Genomic DNA, 27,187 nt, shown 5'->3' with positions numbered 1-27,187 from the left:
CCTCACAGTCAGAAGACGGGGAGATTGTAATGGGGAACAAAGAAATGGCAGAAGAGTTGAAAAGAAACTTTGGTTCTGTCTTCACAAAAGAGAGCTCAAATAACCTCCAGAAATGTTAGTGAGCCAAGGGTCCAATGAGAGGGTGGAATTGAAGAAAATCAGTATTAGTAAGAAAATGGTGCTGGGGAAATTAATGGGGTTAAAGGCCAACAAATCACCAGAGCCCAATAATTTACATCCCGAGAATGAAAGGAAATGGCTCTGGAAATATTGGATTGCATTGGTGGTCATCTTCCAAAATTCTATGGACTCTGGAGCAGTTCCTACAGATTGGAGGGTGGTAAATGTAACCCTGATGTTTAAAAAGGAGGGAGAGAAAATAGCAACAATTACAGACCAGTTAAAGTTTAAAGTTTATTTATTAGTGTCATAAGTAGGCTTACATTAACACTGCAATGAAGTTACTGTGAAATTCCCCTGGTCGCCACACTCCGGCGCCTGTTCGGGTCAATGCACCCTAACCAGCACGTCTTTCAGACTGTGGGAGGAAACCGGAGCACCCGGAGGAAACCCACGCAGACACGGGGAGAATGTGCAAACTCTGCACAGACAGTCACCCAAGCTGGGAATCGAACCCGGGTCCCTGGTGCTGTGAGGCAGCAGTGCTAACCACTGTTTGCCTGACATCAGTAATGAGGAAGATACAAGAGTCTATTATAAAAGACACAATAACAGAACATTTGGGAAGCATTAACAGGATTGGACAAAGACATCATGGGTTAATGAAAGGCAAATCATACATAACAAATCTACTTGTGGTTTTTGAGGATGTAACTAGTAGAATAGATAAGGGAGAACCAGTGGATGTGGTGTATTTGGAATTCAGAAGCTTTTGATAAGGTTCCTCATAAGAGGTTAGTGTGCAGAATTAAAGTACCTGGGATAAGGGGTAATGTATTGGCATGGATTGAGAATTGGTTGTCAGATAGGAAACAGAGTGGGAACAAATGGGTCTTTTTCCGAGTGGCAGGCAGTGATTAGTGAGGGAATCAGTGCTTGGGCCACAGGTGTTCACAATATACATAAATGACCTGGATGAGGGAACCAAACGTAACATTTCCAAGTTGCTGATGACACAAAACTGGGTGGAAATGTGAGCTGTAAGGAGGATGCAAGGGAGGCTTCAAGGTGATTTAAACAAGTTGTGTGAATGGGCAAACACATGGCAGATGCAGTACAGCATGGCTAAATGTGAAGTTATACACTTTGATGTGAAAAGCAGAAAGGAAGAGTATTATTTAAATGGTGATATATTGGGATGTGTGGATGTACAAAGGGATCTAGGTGTCCTTGTACACCAGTCAATGAAAGTGGAGAGGCAGGTGCACCAAACAATTAGGAAGGCAAATGGTATGTTGGCCTTCATTGCAAGATGATTTGATTTCAGAAGTAGGGATGTCCTACTGCAATTATACAGGGCCTTGGTGAGACGATACCAGGAGTATTGTGTGCAGTTTTGGTCCCCCTACCTAAGGATATACTTGCCATAAAGGAAATGCAGCAGAGGGTCACTAGGCTGATACTGGGGTTGGCAGGAATGTCCTACGAGTAGTGATTGTTTCGACTGGGCCTGTAATCGCTGGAGTTTAGAAGGATGAGAGGAGATCTGATTGAAACATGTAAATTCTACAGGCCTGGACAGATTAGATGCAGGGAGGATGTTTTCCCTGGTTGGGGAATCTTGAACCAGGGACAGTCTCAGGATATGAGGTAGATCATTTAGGACTGAGATGTAGAAAAAAATCTTCATTCAAAGGGTACTGAACCTATGGAATTCTCTATCACAGAGGCTGTAGAGGCCAAGTCACCGAATGTATTCAAGAAAGAGATAGATACTTTTTTGATTGTAATGGTATCAAGGGGCATGGGAAAAAAGCAGGAATATGGCATCGAGATAGAGGATGAACAGGTGCATAGCAGAGCAGGCTCGAAGGGCCGAATGGACTACTCCCACTTCTAGTTTTTATGTTTCTATTTGCGTTCCAGGCCACACAGATCCCTTTGCATCACAGAGATTTTTTCAAAAATATATTTAAAAAATATCAGGAAGAACATTACAAAGAAACTGGCCATCACACGAAGTGAAATCATATTCCGGTTTCTCCGTACAGCATGCTGCACTCGGAGATGCTTCCGGAAATCACTCTCCATTTAAATAATGTACCACTTCTCGATTCTTCCTGCCAAAGTGGACAGGTTCACATTTACCCACATTATACCCCATCTGAAACTTCTTTCCCACTCACTCAACTTATCTCCATCATTCTGCAGACACTGCCCCCTCCTGGTAACTGAGTCTCCACCTATCTTGGTGCCATCGGCAAACTTAGCCACCATAGATCCATCCGAATCATTGGTAAAAATTGTGAACGTTTAAACCCCAGCACTGATCCCTGTGTCAGGGCACTCGTTCCGGCTTGCCAACTCGAGACGACCCATTTATCCCCTCTTTCTGCTTCTTGTTAGCGAACCAATCCCTTACCCGTGCCAATGTGCTGCCCCTACACCATGTTCTCTTATCGTTTGTAGTAAGATCGCACCTTTGTATAGATAAAGGGTCTAACATTGACCCCAGCAACTAAAGGCCAGTCAGACTAACCTCGTGTTGGGAAAGCTTCTCGAATTATATCCGAGACAAAATGAACAGTCACCTGAACAAACGGGGATTTACTGAGTAAAACCAGCATGATTTATTAAATTGTTGGATTTGATTTATTATTGTCACATGTATTAGCATACAGTGAAAAGTATTAACATACAGTGAAAAGTATTGTTTCTTACGTGCTAGACAAAGCATACCATTCATAGAGGAGGAAAGGAGAGAGTGCAGAATGTAGTGTTACAGTCATAGCTAGCGTGTAGAGAAAGATCAACTTAATGCAAGGTAGGTCCGTTCAAAAGTCTGACAGCAGCAGGGAAGAAGCTGTTCTTGACTCAGTTGGTACGTGACCTCAGACTTTTCTATCTTTTTCCCAACGGAAGAAGGTGGAAGAGAGAATGTCCGGGGTGCGTGAGGTCCTTAATTATGCTGGCTGTTTTTCCGAGACAGCGGGAAGTGTAGACAGAGTCAATGGATGGGAGGCTGGATTGCATGATGGATTGGGCTACATTCACGACCTTTTGTAGTTTCTTGTGGTCTTGGGCGGAGCAGGAAGGCTAAAGGAGGTATTGATCTCATTTGATTGACTTTTTAAGATGAGGTTACAGACAGGGTCGATGAGGGTAATGCGGTGGATGTGGTGTATATGGATGTCTAAAAGTGCCACATAACAGGCTTGCCAGCAAAATTGGACTAAATGGATCACTGGAATGTGGATATGAAGTGAGCGGTGTGACAGGGCACTGAGCAGAGTGGTGAGCAGTTGTTTTTACAGACAGGAGGAAGGTGCTGTTCCCCAGGGAGCGGTGTTTGCACCAGAGACATGGCTCTACAGGGCACAATTTCAAAATCTGGAGATGAGACAAAACTTGGAATTATTGTGAACTGTGAAGAGGATAGAGAGAGATTCAAAAGAACACAGACAGGCTGGTGGAACGGACCGAGGAGTGTGAAATAATGAATTTTAGGAGAGGAATGAGGAGAGGCAATCTAAGATAAAGGATAGAATTGAGGATCCAATTCTAAAAGGGTTGAGGGACCAGAGGGAATGCGTTTTCTGCACATCTTGTTGAAGATAGCAGGGCAGGTGATTAAATAGGCATACGATAAATCCTGTGATTTATACAGCATTACCTACGTTACAACAGTGGGTTACGCTCCAAAACATATTCAACACTTTGAGACGTCCAGTCCTCATGCAAAGCACTATATAAATGCAAATCTTTTCTTTTGCTTTCTTTATAAAGTTGAGGCAAAAATAACAAAAGGAAGGAAGTTCTGATGAATCTTCATAAAACACTGGTTCAGCCTTAACTAGTTCTGGGACCAAACTTTCAGAAGAATGTGAAGGCAGAAAGAGAGAGTTCCGGAAAGATTCACGAGAATGGTTTCCAGCGTGAGAAACCTGTTGCAGGATAGATTAGCAAAGCTGGGTCTGTTCTCCTGGGAGAAGAATAGTTGAGAGGAGATTTGACAGAAGCATTCAAAATGACGAGGGTTCACGAGCCAGAGGACACAGATTTAAAGCGAGTGGCAAAAAAAACAGGAGGAAAACGGTTTTCACACGGCGAGTTGTTTGGATCTGGAATGCACTGATTGAGACGGTGCTGGAGGCTGATTCAGCGCTGACTTTGGAAAGGGAATTGGATAATAACCTGAAGGGAAATCATTTTTGAGCTTTGGGGACAGGTTGGGTGATGGGACGAGCTGAGTTGCTCTTACAGAGAGCTAGCACAGGCTCAATGGGTGAATGGCCTCCTCCCTTTTGTTGTTTACATATGTATGAAATGTGCTTTGAAAAACATCAGGACCATCTGGGTCTGGTTTACTGACAATTGAAACCTAAACATTGCTTAAAAATGCATCCCGCGAATTCTAGAACATTCCTCTTGACTATTGTAAAGGAATGGGTTAACAACTCATTAAAGCAGGCACGGGAATGTGATGCAGAAGCGTTTAAGAGTGGTTATCACCAATAATATTTTTGCTGTCTAATCAATATTACACACAGCTGCCGCTTTCTCTGTGGGGTTTCGCTATTAGAGAGTGTCAGATTCTGATTATTCCCATTTCCAAGGACCCTCTGCATCTCATCATCAAACTCATTTTCAATCCAATTAACAATTTCCCATCATCCCAGGAGCTTTAATAAGTCTTTCACCAGGGACATTGTCACAGGTTCTCTGAACATTGTCACAAATAACAACACGAGGTGCTGCCTTCAGAGTCTCGGCACAGATCTGAACCCTGGGTAATAACTTCCACTCGAGGAACCCAGCTAGATTTTTCTCTCATTAACCACAGCCTGTCTGATCGCCCAGCAACTCCCCCCGATGAACCGAAGCTACTCGTGCCCTCAGGCAGGGGAGTTCTCACGATATCTTGGGAAATGTCTAACGCCAATAAACCGGATAATCTGGTCAATTTCAACTTGCTGTTGTGGGATCTTGCTGTGTGTAAATTCGCCGCCCAAATTTTCAACAGTAACTACACTTCAAAAGCATCGCATTGGCTGGAAAACACAGATCATGAATGGTGCTATATGAATGCAAGTTCCTTCTTTCTCTCTCTTTAATCTCTTCCTCTCTTGTTCCCAGGTTTTTTCTTCATTTTATCTTAAGGATTTGAAACATGTTTTCAGCCCAGAGCACCAGATACACCCAACGAGAGCTCGATAAAACCCCCACCCGATAAAACCCCACCCGCCCCCAAAACAACTTCCCTCATTCTGAGTTTTCCTTCTATCTGGCGTTCTTATCAAATAATTCACCTCGCTCAATTTCCTTTCAGTTTGATAAGGTCCACTAAACCTTGCCTTTAAAGGTTCTCCTGCCACTGGTAGCAATGCTTAGACTTTATCCCCACTGGCAAAACTACGCACTTTTGATTTCTTATCCGCTTCCTGTTTCATCACACACTGTGCAACTTTTAAATGTTGTCCAGCCAGTTCACCCGCTCTATTTAACCTTTCCCTAAAGTTTGACACATCGTCCAACAATGTAGTCTCAGAACACTCACTCACCAATTTCTCCTGAATCAATTTAATGGTCCCCTTACCTCATGACCAAAAATCAATTCAGAAGGACTGAATTTAGTTGATTCATTAGGTGCATCCCCCTAATTGCAAGGAGTACAAATGGAATTCCTTTATCCCAGTCCTCTGGATAATCCTGACTATTGGTCGTCAACATTGTCTTTAAGGTTTGATGCCACCGTTCTAACGCTCCCTGCGATTCTGGATGGTGCGCAGTTGATTTAAATTCTTTTATTCCTAAGCGATCCATAACCTCCCTGAATAACTTTGAGGTAACATTTGATCCTTGATCCAATTGGATTTCTGTGGGTGGTCCATATCTAGTGAAAGATTGAAGTAACTCCTCTACAATCTTTTTAGTTGTGATATTGTGGAATGGAATGGCCTCTGGAAGTCTAGTAGACACATCTATTATGGACTTTAGATATTGATTCCCACCTTTTGTTTTAGGGAGGGGTCCTGCGCAATCAATTAAGACCCTTGTAAATGGTTCCTCAAATGCTGGAATGGGTATTAAGGCTGCTGGTTTCATTACCGTTGGAGGTTTCCCTATCACTTGACATGTGCGACATGGCCAACAAAATTTAACCACATCTTTATGCAGTCCAGGCCAATAAAAATGTTTTTGTATTTTAGCTTGAGTTTTCCTTAATCCCAAATGACCTCCTACTGGAACCTCATCTGCTCCTCTCAACACCTCCTTTCTATACCATACCGGCAATACCACTTGATGAACTTCTGCCCACTTTTCATCCGCCTGAATATGTAAAGGTCTCCATTTCCTCATTAAGATATCATTTCTAAGGTAATAAATAACATTCTGGTATACACTCAGATTCCTCTTCCGTGTACACTTTCTGATACAACTGTTTTATTTCCAAATCTTTATGGGCAGCACGGTAGCACAGTGGTTAGCACTGCTGCTTCACAGCTCCAGGGACCTGGGTTCGATTCCCGGCTTGGGTCACTGTCTGTGTGGAGTTTGCACATTCTCCTCGTGTCTGCGTGGGTTTCCTCCGGGTGCTCCGGTTTCCTCCCACAGTCCAAAGATGTGTGGGTTAGGTGGATTGGCCATGCTAAAATTGCCTCTCAGTGTCCTGAGATGCGTAGGTTAGAGGGATTAGCTGGTAAATATGTAGGGATAAGGGGATAGGGCCTGGGTGGGATTGTGGTCGGTGCAGACTTGATGAGCCAAATGGCCTCTTTCTGCACTGTAGGGTTTCTATGATCTTCTATGATCTTTCTGTTGTAACTCTGCCAACTTTCCCGAATTAAAAATATTCACCTCAATCTCCACCTGTTCTTGTTCTTTTCCAATCTGATCAGAAGTCGTTTGTGATAATTGAACTTCAACTTTCTGATCTTCACTCTTTGCTTACTCCTTGTTTTAACCTGTGACTTTGTGTCCTTGTTATTACACAATCAGGACAAATCCCAGGGTAAGCGTCCTCCAACAACTCAGTTGTTTGATTCTCCACTGGCTTTTCAACCACGATAGGCATCACTCCCACCTGCGATCCAGCTGCTTCATTACCCAAGATAAACTGTATTGCTGGTCAAGATAATTTCTCTATTTCTCCTACTACCCCATCACCACTCTTCACTGGACCCTCCAACCTCGCCTTGAATAATGGAACACTACTCTTCTCACCCTGAATTCCATATATTGCCACCTTTTCTGGCAATACTCCTCCCAAATTACACAACCCCTCATCTCTTACCATCAAAGATTGACTTGCTCCCGTATCTCTTAAAATTTTAACCGTTTTACCTACTCCTCCTGGTACACATGAGTAAACTTTACCCACACAAGTAAATTATTTAAAGAGATCTGGCACCTTCTTATCAATCAATTCCTGAACAGGCTGTACCTCTTTTGCTTTGATTGGACTTTCTTTAACCACTTTTACCACTCAACAAATCCCACTGGCTTATCCTGTTTTACGACATCAGTATTCCCAGTGCTTTTCTTAAACCACCAACACTGCGACTTTACACGGCCAAATTCATTACGTGAAAACATCTGAGGCTTTCCATTTCTCTTCCACCTTCCTGTACTTCCTCTTTAACCTGAGGTATACTATCTTTATTACCTCCCACAAGATCTCCTTTACCTTTACCACCTGAGAATTTCTCTTTTCCCCAGTTTCTATCTATTCCTCACAGGCTGAAACTGATGTCGGAAACCAAACTTTGATTTATGAACTAATTCATAATCATCTGCCATTTCTGCTGCTTACCTCGCAATTTTAACCCTCTGCTCTTCCACTACATCAGGAAGTAAATTTTTAAACTCCTCCAAAATAATCGTTTCTCTAAGAGCCTCATACGTCTGGTCTATTTTCAAAGCCCTTATCCACCTATCAAAATTACTCTTTGATTCTTTCAAATTCTAGGTATGTTTGACCAGGTTCTTTCCTTATATTTCTAAACCGTTGTCTGTAGGCTTCTGGAACAAATTCATATGCACCTAAGATGGATTCTTTCACCTCCTCATACTCCCCAGATATCTCCTCTGATAGTGATGCAAACACCTCACTGGCTCTACCTACCAACTTTGTTTGAATCAGTCATACCCACATGGTCTGTGGTCATTTCATTTGTTTAGCCACTTTCTCAAATGAAATGAAAAAAGCTTCTACATCCTTCTCATCAAACCTTGGCAACGCTTAGACATATTTAAATAGATCTCCACCAAGCCTTTGACTACAAAGCTCTTGCTCCTTCTCACTGTCCTCATCACTACTCGCAACCTGTCCTTCTCCCTTTACCTCCACCAATTTAAACTGATGTTCACTTTTGATTGCCAGTTTCCGAAGTTCAAATTTTCTCATTTCTTTTTGTTCTGCTCAGGCTATCCTTTCCCTTCCTTTTTCCCTGATCTGTAATTCAAACAGTTTCATTTGGGTTTTTTTTGTTCCTCCCTTTTGCTTTTTCTGATACAATTGCCCCTCTTTCTTTGGCTTTTTGTTCTGTTCTTTCCTTTATTTCAAATTCAAGCTGCTTTAATTCTTTTTCCTGTTCAAGCTGTTTCATTTGTTATTGAATTCTAGCCATTTCCAATGATTCTGACTGTGTTTCTGGCGATTTTAAATGCTGAGCTATCGGCACAATTATCTCCCCTTTCCTTACGCTGTCAGGCAATGTCAAGGTTTGTTTTAGTCACCTTTTGTAAGCTACCTTGCATGACTTCCTCCACCCCCAAGAACTTCTTAGCCTCTGAAAGAGCCATTATTCCACAAAGCACTCTCTATACAACACAACACCAAAATACTCACCACTCACTGTCTTTGAGTTAAATAATCACAAATCAATCAAGAAATATAGATTTTAATCCCAGATGAGCCTCCAGTTGTTATGGTTCAGGTCAGAAACTCCAAAGTGTTTAATGGATCATAAGTTTTGCATCTTGAATTTGGCCAGGATAAGCAAGAGATGTTTCACTTTGGGTATAATTCAGAAAACCAACTAGGGAGCTTTTATCAAACAAAGTTTATTTAAGAATATAGTTAACACATATAGCTAGAAAATTAGCAAGAAGTTTTGTCAATTACAAACAAGAAACACACAATCATTATAATGTATAACCCTTAATGAATATATACAAGCTGTCCCAATCAAAACCAAAACCTGCCATAGATAAAAAGGTTTAACACAGCACAGACTACTGTTCACGTGATAATGGAAATTTGAGTCCTTTAGTTGAAGTCTGCAGTTCTCTGGATTCACTCCAAACAGTTTGAAGACAGGACAACTTCCCAAAACACCACAGAGAGACTCTGGTCCAGCCCCCAACAACAGCAGATTTTCACCCTTCAGGAAAACAAGAGAATTTTCAAAACAACAGGGAGAGAGGGAAACACTGCTTTTTAGCTTGCTATTCCTTCTAAAACAACTCAAACCTGCAGCTCCAAACTGAAACTGAAAATCAGTCCTTGTCATCTGACTAGTCTAGTTTTTTTTCTCCTTCCCAACAATGACATCACCGAAGGTTGTGAGTATAAATTTAAATAACTCTTAAAAAGCTACACTAACGTCACAGTGGTAACAAAAATAAAATTATTTTAATTTTCTTTGAGCACTTTTGTTTGAATCAAGGAAAAGCCTCTGGCTCCTATGGGTTACCATTAACAAGAAACTTGAGTGGACCAGCCAGGAGGTGAGTTACTCCTGCAGAGAGTAACTGACCTCCTGACTCCCCAAAGCCTGTCCACCATTTACAAGGCACAAGTCAGGAGTGTGATGGAATACTCCCCACTTGCCTGGATGAGTGCAGCTCCAACAACACTCAAGAAGCTTAACACCATCCAGGACAAAGCGACCCACCTAATTGGTGCCCCTTCCACAAACATTCACTCCCTCCAACACGAATGTACAGTGGCAGCCGTGTGTACCATCTACTAGGTGCACTGCAGCAACTCACCCAGGCCCCTTAGAAACACCTTCCAAACCCACGATCTCTACTTTAACCTAGCAGGACAAAAGCAGCAGATAACTGGGAACACCACCACCTGGAAGTTCCCCTCTAAGTCACTCACCATCCTGACTTGGAAATTTATCGACCGTTCCTTCAGCGTCGTTGGGTTAAAATCCTGGAATTCCCTGCCTAACAGCACTATGGGTGTACCTACAGCTCATGATCTGCAGCAGTTCAGGCAGGCAGCTCACCACCACCTTCCCGAGGGCAGTTGGGGATGGACAATAAATGCTGGCCAGCCAGCGACGCCCACATCCCTTGAACAAATGTAGAAAAGAATGATTGACTGGCTGTCAAATCATCCAATTGGATAACAAAGAATGTCTTCACTTTCAAATTGATGTGGGAAGGTGGAATTCCGTAAGAATGGATGTTTTATGTGACCAATAGCAGTGAGGGGTGAAAGGTGAGAGGTCATGTGATAAAACCTCCAGAAGCATGTCCAACCAGAGTTGATGCTCTGCCAGTTATCCTCCTCTCTACCATTCGTCCAATTAAATAAGTGAGAAGCTGAAGTCACATTCCCTGCATTCCCTGACGATACCCAGGCATTGTCTAGATATTTCTTCAAAGATCGTAATCCTACTTCCAGCTTTTAAAAAAAAAACATTGACTTTCTTTCCACCTTTATGACCAGAATTTCCGGAAGGATCATTTGACCTTGAAAGTGGGCACAGCCCAGGTTCAGGGTTAAGTTATGTGGACAGGTTTCATAGACTAGGCTAATATTCCCTCAAGGATAGAGGGTTAAGCAGTGATCTAATTGAGGCATTTCAGGGCAGCACAATGGCACAGTGGTTCGCACTGCTGCCTCACATCGCCAGGGGCCTGGGTTCGATTCCCAACTTGGGTCACTGTCTGTGCGGAGTCTGCACGTTCTCCCCGTGTCTGTGTGGGTTTCCTCCGGGTGCTCCAGTTTCCTCCCACAGTCCAAAAGATGTGCAGGTTAGGTGCATTAGCCACGCTAAATTCTCCCTCAGTGTACCCAAACAGGTGCCAGGGCGTGGCCACTAGGGGATTTTCATAGTAACTTCATTGCAGTGTTAATGTAAGCCTACTTGGTGACACTAATAATAAAAAAGATGATTAAAGTATTTGGTAGGGTAAATACCTGGACACTATTTCCTCTGACGGGGGGGTGGGGGGGGATTAAAAATGTCAACTGAAATTAAATTGTCATTCGTCACGGGAATAAAGATTACCCAACGTGGCGGATAGATGGGGTTAAGGTTCAAATCAGCCATGATCCAATTGAATAGTAGGATAGGCCTGAGGGGCTGATTGGCCTCCTTCTGTTCCTTATTGCTCAATTCTGGCCTTTTCTGACTGACGGACGACACAAAAGGACATGAATTGGTTTCTGCTGAAAACCCCATCACCCTCCGTTATCCTGCGCACGCTCCAACATTCTCAGCGTGATGTTCGGAGGTAATGTGAAGAACATTGTGGGGATGCTGGGATGGATAAGGATTAAGCGATGGATTAATGCCAGCAGAGAGCCTGAGATTTCACTACAGTCTGGGTGCTATTGTCAGCTACTCTTGATTTTAACTTATACAATAAACTCATTCATCTCCCACAGTGTTTCACACAAGATCAGGTGTGGCCGATCAGTAAAGTGGAGTTGAGGGACACGGATGCTGGGATTTGGGGGTGTGGTTGTAATTTAAACACAATCGTCGCAGATGGTCTGTCCTCACGTTTATACTTCCATTGTAAAGCCCCGCATTCACCTGTGTAAAGTAACTCATTTGTAGAGTTCATGATGGGAGTGTTGAGGGCCGGCGGAGAGGTGACCTGAAGCCAATGTGGATTTTCAGACAAACTGCAATGAAATGTGCTCGGCTGATCTTCAGAATCTTTCCAACCAGTTAATGATCTGTCCGAGAGCCGGTGCAGACTTGATGGGCCGAATGGCCGCCTTCTGCACTGTAGGGCTTCTATGAGGGATTCCATGATCTAAATCCATCACAAAAGGCTGCAGCCGGATTATACCAATCCTTCATGGACCAACTGGATGGTGGGAATACTGGGAAGTGGCGGGCGGGGTCGGGGGAGTGGTGTTGGCAGGTCTGATGCCTTCCTGCACCACACCATTTTGCCAGTGGTGGAAAGGGTAACAGATGGTCCACTTTCCCAGAGTGCACCTGCCCAGAGCCCACCTGGGCCACTTAAGTAACCAATTAAAGAGGGGGTGGGGGAAGTAGGGTGAGTGTGGACCTCCCCTTTGGGTGGTCTTTGACTCACAGAGGGGATCCTGACAGCAGTGGTCTCGCCATGCCCCCACAACACCCCCAGCCACCTCTCCGAGATCTGCCTGACTGACCCCAATGGCCCCACCTTACTCTGATGGTGCATCTCCTTCACTGTGCTCCCATATTCCAGCTGCAGTCCCAGTCGTGGCCACCGCCACTGGAGGCGCTACTGAGCTGCTGGCCTTGATTGGGGTTTGATTGGCCACCAGCAGCTAAATGCAGCCCCAAGTCCCATTGCCCATTTGAGTGGGGAACGCTGCCCCACCCCCACCCCTCCTGCTATACCTTTGACCTCAGTGGTGAGATCCCATCAACCACCACAAAATCCAGCCTGGGCAATATGTATTTTGGCAGAGGCAGTTTCAGGAACGGGAGATTTGATTCTCAGTTAATGTATTTTGTGAGGAATTGTAAGAGTTGGATTCAGTGTTTGTCCGTGAATAATGCTGCTCAGAGAGTTTACCCAGCATTCCGGAATGTCCAAGCAATGGCTCTGGCATCGCCGGGGAAAGCACACACGCACTCTCTCACACACGGGTTAGTAATTGAAAGTTGATGGGCGAATGGAATTGAGGATAGACGAGCTTTTGGTGAAAGGGAATCTATTTGCGGCATGATTCACTCTGTTTCTCTCACGGATGCTGCCTGATCTGCTGAGTTTTTCCAGAATGTTCTGTCCTTGTTGAGAGAGTGGGGCAGATCCTGTTCAAGAGCTAGCACAAAGATAATGGGCAGAATGGCCTTTTGCAATGTTGTCATTCCCATGAAGCAATGAATGGGTTTGATCGTTGGCAAATCCCAGAGAAGCGAAACAATATAAATACAGATCATTGAATCATACAGCACAGAGAGGCCCTTCGACCCATCGAGTCTGCATCGACACATTAGAAACACCTGAACTCCCACCTAACCCCATCTGCCAGCACTTGGCCCATAGCCCTGAATATATTGACGTGCCAAGTGCTCAGTGCTTTTTAAATGATGTGAGGTAGAAGTAGGGAACCCTGGATGACTCGAGATATTGAAGCCCTGGTCAAGAAGAAGGAGGCACATGACATGCATAGGCAGCTGGGATCAGGTGGATCCCTTGAAGAGTATAGAGGGTGCAGGAGTAGAGTTAAGAGAGAAATCAGGAGGGCTAAAAGGGGACACGAGATTGTTTTGGCAGATAAGGCAAAAGAGATTACAAAGATCTTCTACAAATACATAAAGGGCAAAAGAGTAACTAGGGAGAGAATAGGACTTCTTAAGGATCAACAAGGTCATCTATGTGCAGATCCACAAGAGATTGGTAAGATCCTAAATGAATATTTCTCATCAGTATTCACTGTTGAGAAAAGCATGGATGTTAGGGGAAATAACTGGGGGAAATAAATAGTGATGTCTTGAGGAGTGTACATATTACAGAGAAGGAGGTGCTGGAAGTCTTAAAGCATATCAAGGTAGATAAATCCCCGGGACCTGAAGAAGTGTATCCCAGGACATTGTGGGAGGCAAGGGAGGAAATTGCGGGTGCCCTAGCCGAGATATTTGAATCATCGACAGTCACAGGTGAGGTGCCTGAAGATTGGAGGGTGGCAAGTCATAGAATCCTACAGTGCAGAAAGAGGCCATTCGGCCCATCGAGTCTGCACTAACCACAATCCCACCCAGGCCCTATCCACATATCCACCCACTAACCCCTCTAACCTATGCATCCCGGGATACTAAGGAGCAATTTAGAATGGCCAATCAACCTAGCCCGCACAGCTTTGGACTTTGGGCAAATGTTGTGCCTTTGTTTAAAAAGGGCTATAGGGAGAAGCCTGGGAACTACAGGACAGTGAGCCTCACATCTGTGGTGGGTAAATTGTTGGAAGGTATTTTGAGAGACAGGATGTACAGGTATTTAGAGAGGCAAGGACTAATTGGGGACAGTCAGCATGGCTTTGTGAGTGGAAAATCATGTCTCACAAATTTGATTGAGTTTTTTGAAGGGGTAACCAAGAAGGTAGATGAGGGCAGTGCAGTTGATGTTGTCCACATGGACTTAGCAAGGCCTTTGACAAAGTACCGCATGGTAGGTTGTTGCATAAGGTTAAATCTCACGGGATCTATCATAGAAATCATAGAAACCCTACAGTACAGAAAGAGGCCATTCGGCCCATCGAGTCTGCACCGACCACAATCCCACCTAGGCCCTACCCCCATATCCCGACATATTTACCCACTAAGCCCTCTAACCTACGCATCTCAGGACACTAAGGGCAATTTTTAGCATGGCCAATCAACCTAACCCGCACATCTTTGGACTAGGGTCTAGGGTGAGGTAGCCAATTGAACCCAATTAAACATGCAAAATTGACTTGATGACAGAAGCCAGAGGGTGATTGTAAAGGGCTGTTTTTCAAACTGGAGCCCTGTGACTAGTGGTGTGCCTCAGGGATTGGTGCTGGGTCCACTGCTATTTGTCATTTATATTAATGATTTGGATGAGAATTTAGTAGGCATCATTAATAAGTTTGCAGATGACACCAAGATTGGTAGTATAGTGCACAGTGAAGAAGGTTATCTAGGATTACAACGGGATCTTGATCAATTGGGTCAGTGGGCTGACGAATGGCAGATGGAGTTTAATTTAGATAAATGCAAGGTGATGCATTTTGGTAGATCAAACCAAGGCAGGACTTACTCAGTTAATAGTAGGGTGTTGAGGAGAGTTACAGAACAAAGAGATCTCGGGGTACAGGTTCATAACTCCTTGAAAGTGGAGTCACAGGTGGACAGAGTGGGTGAAGAAGGCTTGGTTTCATTGGTCAGAACATTGAATACAGGAGTTGGGACGTCTGGTTGAAGTTGTACAAGACATTGGTGAGGCCACACTTGGAATACAGTTCTGGTCACCCTATTATAGAAAGGATATTAAACGAGAAAGAGTGCAGAAAAGATTTACTAGGATGCTACCAGGTCTGGATGGTTTGAGTTATAAGGAGAGGCTGGATAGATTGGGACTTTTTTCCCTGGAGCATAGCAGGCTTAGGGGTGATCTTATAGAGGTCTATAAAATAATGAGGGGCATAGATCAGCTAGATAGTCAATATCTTTTCCCAAAGGTAGGGGAGTGTAAAACTGGAGGGCATAGGTTCAAGGTGAGGGAAAAGATACAAAAGGGTCCAGAGGGGCGATTTTTTCACAGAGAGGGTGGTGAGTGTCTGGAACAAGCTGCCAGAGGTAGTAGTAGAGGCGGGTACAATTTTGTCTTTTAAAAAGCGTTTGGACAGTTACATGGGTAAGATGGGTATAGAGGGATATGGGCCAAATGTGGGCAATTGGGACTAGCTTAGGGGTTAAAACAAAAGGGCAGCATTGACAAGTTGGGCCGAATTCCATGCTGTAAACCTCTATGACTCTATGACTTTAACCCGCCTAAACCACCCTCCCAGGCTGCGCATTCCAGACCGTCACCACCTTCTGGGTAAAAAAGTTTTTCCTTACATGCCCTCTAAACCCCCTGCCCCTCACCTTGAATCTATATCCCCTTCTGCACTCTTTCTTCAACTAAGGGGAACAGCTGCTCCTTATCCATTCTGTCCGTGCCCCTCAATCTTGTACACCTCGATCAGGTCGCCTCTCAGTCTTCTCTGCTCCAATGAAAACAACCCAAAGCCGATCCGACCTCTCTTCATAACTTAAATGTTCCATCCCAGGCAGCATCTGGTGAATCTCCTCTGCACCTCCTCCAGTGCTTTCAGGTCCTTCTGATAATGTAAAGACCAGAACTGCACACAGTGCTCCAGCTGTGGCCTCACCAAAGTTCTATACAACTCCAACATGACTTCCCTGCTTTTGTAATCTATGCCTCGATTGATAAAAGCAAATTTCCCATATGCCGTTTTCACCACCCCATTAACATAGCCTTCCGCCTTCAGCCATCTGTTGGACAAACACGCCGAGGTCCCTTTGTTCCATAGAACTTCCTAGTGTGGTACCATTCATTGAATATTTTGTCAAATTATTCCTTCCAGAGTGTATCCTCACATTTTTCAGGGTTATACAGTTTGATTCTTTTCCATTTGAGAATTCCAGTAAAGAATTGCAAAGACAAGAAATATATAGCGGTTACAACATGGACTCAGGCCATTTGGCCCATCCAGCTTGTGTCAGCATTTACCTTATGGGAGGGAAATGTCGGCAGTGCCATTGTTATATCTGCTGATCATCTATCAGTTGCTGATTCCACAGTGAAAAATCAATTGGAAGAAAGGTTGACTCCTGTGAGATACATGGGTGTCAGCAGCAAACACCGACTGGATGTGGTGTACAATATAATCCCACATTGATTGAAGCATTGAACCACTGTGAGGTACAATACATTACTAATTAAGCAGGAACAGAGAGGCAGCCAGTTGTGTCAGAGCCCTGAGCTAAGCTTTTGTTTGATGGAACTGGGTAGCTTCGTAAGAAGGCTTTACAAAAACACAAAAGGGTAAACTTGTAGCTTACTGAGATTCCATTGAAAAAGACAGTGCTTCCTGCACAATTACTGAAAGAATAGACTTGAAATCCTGCACCATGGGGGTGGGCCTTGCCACAATGTCGTTCTGTGCAGCAACTCGAACAATATCGAGAAAGATTTGACTTCAGTTCTCCAATCTTTTTATCAGTGCTTGGCTCAGATTGGAATATTCTCACACACAAAGCACTCACAATACTGGCTCCCAGTGCACCTTGCATTAAAGAATCTTACAGCAGAGGAGGAGGCCATTCAGCCCATTGTGGCGATGCTAGATCTTCGAATGATCTATCCAATTAGTCCCACTTCCCTCTGCTCTTTTCCCGCAGCCCTGCAAATTCTCCCTTCTTGCATAATTAACTTTTGAAAGTTACAGTTCAATGTGCTTCCACGGTCCTTTCAGGTAGCACATTCCAGACCATAATAACCTTTTGTGTTGGTGTGGTAGGGAGGGAGAGGAGTTAAAAGGTTGAGGGGAATTGCCTTTACGCTAGGTCAGCATTTATTGCCCATTCCTAATTGCCCATGGGAGGGTGGTAGTGAGCTGCCTTCTTGAGCAGTTACAGGCTATGTGGTGTAGGTACACCCCTGGTGCTGTTAGGAAAGGATTTTGACCCAGTGACAGTGAAGGAACAGCAATGTATTTCCAAGTCAGGATGGTGAGTGACTTGGAAGGGAACTTGCAGGTGGTGGTGTTCCCCAAATGTCTGCTGCCCTTGTCTTGCGAGATGGGCGGCATGGATAAGTTGGGCCGAAGGGCCTGTTTCCATGCTGTAAACCTCTATGGTAGATTTTTCATCTTGTTTATAAAGAATCCTTTTTTCTGCATAAAATTACTTACCACCATGTCAGTTCCAACTCTTTGGAACGATGTAGTCCATTCCTAAAGTGATTAGCATTTTCTAACCTGTTTCCAAATGGCTGTTGAGAATTCAAGTTTGGAATTTGATGTTGACCTGAGGCAAGATGTGGATTTGTTACAATAGGCCGACTATCGGGAAAGCGAGATTATAATTAGACAGAATTTTTAAAAGTAGACAAATCAGAAAACCTAGCAAAGGAACTGGAGTTTGGCTGTAAATCAGCCACGATTTAATTCAATGATGGAACTAGCTAGAGGGGCTGAAAAGGTCTCCACCTGTGTCACTGTCCACTGGATTGAGTTAAATTGTTCAAAACAAAGTTCAAAAGTTGAAAGACTGGCAGTGAGATTTTTTGGAATCAGAGCATGGTTACAGCACAGAGAGGCCATTCAGCCCACTATATCAGTGCTGGCTCTCTGCAAGAGCAAATCACCTAAAGCCATTCTCCTGCCTTTTCCCTCGTGGCCCTACGAATTCTCCCTTCAGGCAATGATCCAATTCCCTATTGGATACCTCGTCGAAAGTCTAGAAAGAACTTTGAGGCAATCTGAGCTCAGGGAAGTTGCTATATAAATGCAATAACATCTTTCTAATCCTTTCTCCTTCCTGTGTTTGTCTAGCTCTCCCTTAAAATGTATTCAAACTATTTTGCATTTATATAGCATCTTTCACATCCTCAGTGTTCCTTCAGAAGGAACTCTTCAAAATGCAGCTAATGAAAATACAAAACTTATCCTAACGTATAAATCAAAGGGTTTAATAAAAGAAACATAATTACTCCAAACTTGGTGCCTCACCCTGGGGCCACTCCAAACTATCCACAATTCTACATAGTTCTTTATTTATAAGTCAGCTGACTATTACATCACTCTGTAATTGGTTCCATGGTTTACTGGGTCAGCTGACCTTTACATCTTGTTCCCATTGGTCACATTACATCCAACACAAAGTTGTCACTGGTTACATTCTAACAAATTCCCTTTGTTTTTAAATGTTTTCTTCAAAATAATTTAAGACAACCATCCTCCAGTATTCTTAATAATTTTCCAGCATCAGCACCCCTTTTTGTAAAACAGTCGGATACCTGTAGATTTGCACCGACCCAGTTAAGTTTGGAAACTTCCTTGTTTTCCAGCAATTGTTTAATGTTGGCCAAATCAATTCTTAATCTTTTTTCCGCTACATTTTTTGCTGAGTGAACATTGTCCACACAACAATTAGTACTTTCTTAGCCGATGTGCCCATAAAAAATAATTCTGTTCATGTGTCAGACAAATATATCCCCATATCCAACACCTCCACTAACGCTAGGGTTTCAGCTGCCAATGTGCTTTTGACCACCCTTTATATTTTCTTTGCTTCCCAGGCCAAGGGGCAACATTCTCCTTCCTTACTTACCAGGAATATTATGAATCCAGCACCGCTTGAATGTCCATCTGGTAGATTGGCATGTGAACTATCACTAAACACAACCAATTTCATATCTTCCGCTTCTCCTAGTGCTGGGAATTTAATTACACTCCTCCAATTTTAATTTTTTTAATGTTTTATTAGCCTCAGGATCTCTCTGACTGTGGCGCACTTCAACATATTACTGAGCTCTAGGACATTATAGCTCCCATCTGGTCTTGTCTATGTGCAGAGCCAATTTAGCTGTCCTCTCATACTCAACAATTCTGTTTCTTTTTCATTGGCCCGTTCCGCTTTTTCCATCTACCTTTCTCTGGTGATGGGACTGGGATCAATACTGTTTAGATCTCCCCATTGACTCATCCTTACCCCAGATTTACCTTGTTGGATATCAAGACCAAGATATCGAAAAGCACCAGCTGCTTGACCCCCTCCTTTAAATTCTGTTTACAGCTTCTCAATTGTCCTTTTTTCAAATTCTTCTGTGCCACTTCATAAGAAATCATCCACATGCATTATAAAAATTCCAGCTAATTTTCCTTCAGCTTTCCAGTAAAACATTGCTGGATCTACTTTTAACTGGACACAGCCAGTCTTCAGTAATACAGATCATACAGAGAAATACCAAACTCTTGATGCATCATTTAACCCATATACGCATTTGTTTAATATCCACAAATGTCTGTGTATTATTACCTACTCCTTTGGGCAACCTCAAAAAAACTTTTCTTTGAAATGTTTCACCCTGCAGAAATGCTGCTTTGATATCTATTGATTTACAATCCAATAATGAGATGCTAGAACAACAAAAAAAATTCCAGTGTCACTTTCCCTGCTGTGGGTGAATTAACCCTAATGTCTCTCCCATCCAAATGTTCCTCATACCCAAGGGCTACTAATCTGGCTGTAGCATTATATGTCCCATCTTGCAAAACTTTCTCTGTGCCAACCCACCTATGGGACAAAACAGGCTGCCCTTCATCTGGTATCTTGGTGTACCCCCCAAACTCCTTCCAACTGTCCAGCTCCCTTTGTTTGGCCTCTCTTACTTCCACGAGCTCCATTTTGTTTGCAGCTATCAATATTTCCTTATCAGGGGAGCTTCCACTCCTATTCCTATCATTGGTTTGATTCCTAGCCTTCCTCGTGAAGCTCCGGCCTCTACTGCCGTGTCTGATTCTGTCAGGGCTGCTACTCTCAGACCGCTGTTTGGTCGCAGATGCGTGACTTTTCCCTGGGTTCACGAATGCTTACTGTCTCATCTCTGTGGTGAACCATCGTTGGTTCGCCACTGGGGGTTGTTACTATGCTACTGTTGGGCTAGGGTGTTGTTACTGTGGGGGTTGTACTATGTTGTTGGGTTAGGGTGTTTACCTGTTATAAGAGTTATCATGGCACATTCCAGTGGGGTCCCGCCTCCGGTGGCGAGGTATAAGACCCCCTGCTCCGGCAGGACCCCTTCAGTCTGAACTGGTGTATTCGTGTTAGTAGTTCCATTGTTACTCTATTAAAGCCTTCAATACCGAAGCCTTGATTCCATGTGCTTATTGTCGCGCATCAATTTAATAGAGCAATTATAGGTGGAGAGCTCAATTCTCCACCGCAAGATCTTATCGTTCTTGATCTTGCCCCTCTGCGTGTTACTGAACATAAACGCCACGGATCGTTGATCCGTGATCAGGGTGAACCGCTTCCCTGCCAGGTAATGGCGCCAGTGTCTGACTGCCTCCACAATGGCCTGAGCCTCCTTCTCCACCGCTGAGTGCCGAATTTCTGGGCCTTGAAGGGTGCGGGAAAAGAACGCGATGGGCCTGCCCGCCTGGTTTAGTGTGGCGGCTAGGGAAAAGTCAGATGCATCACTCTCCACCTGGAAAGGAATGGATTCATCCACCGCGTGCATCGTGGCTTTCGAGATGTCGCTCTTCAAAACCTTGAAGGCCAATTGGGCCTCCGGCGTAAGTGGGAAGGTTGTGGACTTAATGAGCGGACGAGCTTTGTCCGCGTAGTTGGGGACCCACTATGCATAATACGAAAAAAACCCGAGGCATCTCCTCAGTGCTTTCGTGCTAGCGGGCAAGGGGAGTTCAGTGAGTGGGCGCATACGGTCTGGATCAGGGCCAATGACCCCGTTTTCCACCACGTATCCGAGGATGGCTAACCTACACGTACGGAATACGCACTTCTCCCTGTTATAGGTCAGATTCAGGCGAGATGCAGTGCGCAGAAAGTGTTGGAGATTCGTGTCGTGGTCCTGCTGGTCATGGCCGCAGATGGTGACGTTATCCAGGTACGGGAAGGTAGCCCGCAACCCGTTCTGGTCCACCATTCGGTCCATAGCACGCTGGAAGACCGAGACCCCATTGGTGACACCAAATGGAACCCTGAGGAATTGGTATAGACGACCATCCGCCTCAAAAGCCGTATATTGTCGGTCCTCTGGGCGGATGGGGAGTTGATGGTAGGCGGACTTAAGGTCTATGGTAGAAAACACTCGGTACTGCGCAATCTGATTGACCATATCAGAAATGCGCGGGAGAGGATACGCATCCAGCTGCGTATAACAATTAATGGTCTGACTATAGTCGATGACCATCCGAGGTTTGTTCCCGCTTTTGACTACCACGACCTGCGCTCTCCACGGACTAGCACTGGCCTGTATAATCCCTTCCTTGAGGAGCCGCTGAACCTCAGATCTGATGAAGATCCGGTCCTCAGCGCTGTAACGCCTACTTTTAGTAGCGATGGGCTTGCAGCCAGGAACCAGATTTTTAAAAAGGGATGGTGTAGTAATTTTCAGGGTGGATAGATTGCATGCGGGGCGCTTTGGGCAATTTGTCGCGCATCAATCTCCAGGACTTAGGTCTCGCTTTTTTTGTTTCCATCTGTCCACCCCATTTTCCCAATCTATAGCTTTGGCTTCTTGCCCTCGCTCTTGTATGTTGAGCCAGTGTGCGTACTTTCCTGCTTTCACAATTATAGTGGCCTCCCTCCACTCTCTTGACCCTTCGGCTCTGTATGATATCACTGTGTCTACTTTGGATAGCTGAAGCTTTGAAGTAGCAGCTTCATCCCCTGCTTCACTGGTACTTTGTTGATCAGATTGTCTCTCATCTATTGTTGACTGCTCCTCATTATAACTCAGGGTATGTGCATGTGAGGTACTAGCTGCCTCCTGCACCTTGCTCAGATGCTCCAAATTCATACCCAATTCCCACTACTCGAAGAGTGGACCCGCACTGTCTGGTTAGCGTGTTGTACTATAACTACCTTACCGTCTGTTCCTAGCACTTTCCCAGGCCCTTTCCACTCTTTTATAGTAGACCCTATCCCCTTTTTCAAGGTATATTTTTCATGTGCTCTGCCAATGCAACCTGCAATTTACAGCCCGGTTGATCCACCAAAATTTTATGCAACATGTCATCTATAACCGCGTGATTCCTTCCACAGAGGCCATCACTGAATGGACTCTCTGCCGCAGAGTGCATTATTACAATATTTAAATTTTCACACATATCTTGAAACTCATCATTTGCGAATTCGCCCCATTGTCCGTCAAAAATTGCGATGGTGCCCCCAATCCTGTGGGTCATAATTTTATCTATCATGGTCTTTTTATCTTTGCTGTAAACCATCGTGGATATGCTAAACCGGGTGGCCATGTCCACAAAGTGCAATAGATAGACGTCTTTGTCCTTGTCCCATATCTTTAGATCCATCGCCACTACATCATTGAAATCTCGTGCTAATGGTAGACTCACGACTGGACGCGGGGGTGTCCTTCTGTATTTTATACAAATTTCACACTGGGCTGATATTTATTCTATGAGATCATTATATCCTTTGTCCAGCACACCTGCATCCTGCAGCAGTGCTCTCAGTCTGTGTGGTGCTGGATGAACAAACTGCTTACAGAGTTTCAGAATAACCTTTTGTCCATCATGCTGCTGTCTGTTAGCGACACTAATGTCTCATGAATTCTTTGGTCTGATAATTTTGGTTCACTTAAAGGAAGACAATAAGGGCTAGATCTTATAAAATCCACAATTTTCCCAAATACCACGGCTTTATCCTGTTTCAAATCGATGGCCATCTGAGCTTTCTTCATCGCAGACCTGCTTAACAACAAAGATATATCACTGGAAACTACATCTGTACTTATAAATAAACTGATTCCCACAATCCTACGGGAAAGTATCACCATTTGGGAGGACGTTAGAGTGTTGTCATCTCCAAATCTGAAGCAGGTGGAACTATCATGTTCTTTATGACCAAGAGACCCAAAATAACAAACTAGCCAATCTTGGCCGTAGACAGTGGATGTACATCCACTATCTGAAACAGCACAGTTGAAAGAGCCTATCAGGACGCTCATTATGGGACTCAACCTTTCAGCCACCAAAACAATGCCTTCCTGGTCCCTATCCTCGTCAGTGTCACTTTCCACGTATTCTGTGTCGCATGTGGTTTCAAAGACACGATTTCTTCTTTTCAGACAGTTTATAATGTAGTGATTTGGGGAATCGCATTGGAAACAGCAATTCACAATCCCTCTAGCATTCCTTCAATTTAAATGTCTTTTATCAGTATCCCATGTGCGTCTTCTTTCCCCATTTTCAAATCGGTTATATCCAGTTTCAACACTAGGTCTGTTATTAGCGTAGCTGTCTCTGATTAAAGGCCTTTGTGCACCATTTAGTCTGGCACGCGGTTGAGTCACCATTGACTCCTCTGTTCTGGGCCTATGGCATTCCGGTCTGCATTGAACAAGGTGGCGGGGAAGGATTGTTTTGCAAAAAACATTTTTTAATGATGCTGCCATTTGATCAAAGAGGGGCTCTGTTCCCCTTAATTGTATTCCAGTCATTACTAAAGAATATCCATTGGCCAATACAGCATCTGGAATCTTCAAATTGAATTTCATTCGCCTGTTTGGCCCCTATCAAAATCCATGGTATCCTCTTCCATGGACTGGGTGTCTTGTCTCCTAATCCTGTCAAACGTCACCCATCCTTCATAATTCTCCAAGAACTCATCTTTCTGGTAAAACCTATCGAAGTATCGTGTCAGGAGCTGTCGCCCTTCTTCTCCATTTAGGGCATCTGCCGTCCAATCAGAAAATACTTTGCTTCTTATCTTGCTCCTAATTGGAAGCGACAAAGCTAATGCCTTCCTTGCTTTTTTCTCAGTATTGTGGTGACAAGGGTCCACATTTCCACCTCTGTCTTCCATTGCCGATATGGTTCAGCATCTGAAAAGACAGGGGGACAATCCAATCCCACCGGTTTACTTCAACCTTCTGCCATGGTTGGAGCACTTGTTCAAAAACAAACAGCAAATTACGATGGGTTTTCTTCTGCTTCCAATGTTCCTTCAGAAGGAACTCTTCAAAATGCAGCAAATGAAAATACAACAAAACTTACTCCTACTTATAAATCAAAGAAAGGGTTTAATAAAGAAACATAATTACTCCAAACTTGGGGCCTCACCCTGGACCAATCCAAGCTCCACACAATTCTACATAGTTCCTTATTTATAGTGAATCAGCTGGTCAGCTGACTATTACTTCACTCTATAATTGGTTCCATGGTTTACAGGGTCAGCTCACCCTTACATCTTGTTCCAATTGGTCACATTACATCCAACACAAAGTTGTCACTGGTTACATTCTAACACTCAGGACATTCCAATTCAATTTACAATGATATACATTGAATTGGAGTCACTTGTTATGCAGGCAAATGTACATTCAACATTCAGACAACAAAACCCCCCAAACAGACATTGAGGTGAGTGGTTAATTGAGATTGAGGGAATAGTTTCAGAGGGACACTCCTCTTTCAATTCAATGTCTGAAAGGGCAGAGGGGCCCCAGTTTAATTTATCATTGAATGAAGCACCTCTGACAGTGCAGCACTCCCTCAGGATCAAAGCACTCCTTCAGGATCAAAGCATGTTACAGCCAAGGAAGTTCTTTTTGAAGAGTAATTGTTGTTGTAATGTAGGAATTACAGCAAGTCCCCGGAAACAGGAATGGGATAAATGTGCAAACATTCTCATTTTTAGAGGCGTTAGTTGAGGGTTGAATGTTGTCCAGGACACGAGGATAGGTCTTCCCAAAATTAGTGTCATGTGATCTTTTACACCCACCTGTGAGGACAGGTGACGCTGTGGTTTAATGTTTCATCGAAAACAGGGGACGTCTGACAGTGCAGCACTTCCTCAGTACTGACCCTCTGACAGTGCGGCTCTCCCTCAGTATTGACCCTCTGACAGTGCGGCGCTCCCTCAGTACTGACCCTCTGACAGTGCAGCACTTCCTCAGTACTGACCCTCTGACAGTGCGGCGCTCCCTCAGCACTGACCCTCTGACAATGCAGCACTCCCTCAGTACTGACCCTCTGATAGTGCAGCACACCCTCAGCACTGACCCTCTGACAGTGCAGCACGCCCTTAGCACTGACCCTCTGACAGTGCAGCACTCGCTCAGTACTGACCCTCTGACAGTGCAGCACACTCTTAGCACTGACCCTCTGGCAGTGCGGCACTCCCTCAATACTGACCCTCCCAGCTCGTCCCAATTGCCCGCGTTTGTCCGATATCCCTCTAATCCTTTTTCATCCACGTACTTATCCAAATGCTTTTTAAATGTTGCTGTTGAACCTGCATCAACCACTTCCTCTGGCAGCTCAGTCCATATACACAGCACTCTTTGCGTGAAGAAGTTGTCCCTCAGGTCTCCCTCACCTTAAACCTGTGCCCCCTTGTTTTCAATTCCTCTTCCCTGGGAAAAAGACTATGTGCGTTCATCCTATCAATGCCCCTCATGATTTTATACGCCTAAATAAGGTCATCCCTCATTCTCCTACGTTCCAAGGAGCAAAGCCCTAGCCTGGCCGCCAACTGCTCCCTGTAACTCTGGCCCACTAATCCTGGCATTTATTAAGTTGTCAGATTTCTGCTTGGATGCTGATCTGTACATCATCACTCCCGCGACAGGTTACACACAGTCTGTGGCAACCTGAACGAACATTCAACTGGCCCTTAAATTAAATCTAACTCCAGGTTAGGCCTCAGCTAATCTTCTGAGATCTGGTTTGTGCAATTACAATGTTTCTCATGTTACCAATCACTAATTGCGTTGTAATGTCATTTTAAGCATTGTAAAATTCAATTGGAAATCTGACTAACTCTCCAGACGACAAGCACTGGAAGGTTTCAGGACTGAATAATTACCTTCCGTACTGTTTGTCTCCAGCCTGCAATAAATACAGCATGGGTTTGTTATTATCCAGATCTCAGCTCCCCTGTAGATCAGATGTCCCTGCTATCTCTCTCTATCTCTCTGTCTGTCTCTTTGTCTCCTGTGTGTCTGTGGGTAGGATATTCCAGCCGCACTCGCCCCAAAACCAGAAAATCCCACTCAAGGGCAACAGACCTTTGGCACGATTCCCAGGCAGGCAGGACGGGAAAATTCCCCCCACTATCATAGAATCTTACAGTGCAGAAGGAGGCCGTTCGGCCCATCGAGTCTGCATCGACCACAATCCCACCCAGGCCCTATCCCCATAATCCTATGCATTTACCCTGCTGGTCCCCCTGACTCTAAGGGGCAATTTAGCACGGTTAGTCCACCCAACCAGCACGTCTTTCAGACTGTGGGAGGAAACCGGAGCACCCGTAGGAAACCCACGCAGACACGGGGAGAACGTGCAGACTCCACACAGACAGTGACCCAAGCCGGGAATTGAACCCGGGTTCCTGGCGCTGTGAGGCAGCAGTGCTAACCATTGTGCCACCGTGCCGCCCTGTTGGTCTCTGTTTCATTTTATTTCTTTGCCTGTATCTCCTTGACTTCCTATCTACCTATTACCTCCTTTTCTCTCCTACTGTTTTCATTCGCTCCCTCTTTCTGTTTCTCTCTCCCTCACCTTCAGGATCAAAGCACGTTACAGCCAAGGAAGTTCTTTTTGAAGAGTAATTGTTGTTGTAATGTAGGA

At 44.4% G+C, this 27,187-nt stretch overlaps 1 protein-coding gene and 1 long non-coding RNA gene across 2 annotated transcripts in view; one reads left to right on the top strand and one right to left on the bottom strand.

Annotated features, from left to right (window-relative positions):
* rimbp2b (RIMS binding protein 2b) overlaps positions 1-27,187 on the top strand; it is a 276,601-nt gene that overhangs the window by 37,733 nt on the left and 211,681 nt on the right. The gene's annotated exons all lie outside the window — the stretch shown is intronic.
* The window catches only part of LOC144502826 (uncharacterized), a 113,860-nt gene that overhangs the window by 69,386 nt on the left and 17,287 nt on the right, over positions 1-27,187 (bottom strand). The window contains exon 3 of the long non-coding RNA XR_013499390.1: positions 9,369-9,506. This is a non-coding gene — a long non-coding RNA (uncharacterized LOC144502826). The remainder of the gene's footprint in view (positions 1-9,368; positions 9,507-27,187) is intronic.

The sequence above is a fragment of the Mustelus asterias genome, chromosome 13 (assembly GCF_964213995.1).
Source record: "Mustelus asterias chromosome 13, sMusAst1.hap1.1, whole genome shotgun sequence".
NCBI lineage: Eukaryota > Metazoa > Chordata > Chondrichthyes > Carcharhiniformes > Triakidae > Mustelus > Mustelus asterias.
The sequence above is the reverse complement of the archived record's forward strand: the minus strand, read 5'-3'. Positions and strand labels throughout refer to the sequence as shown.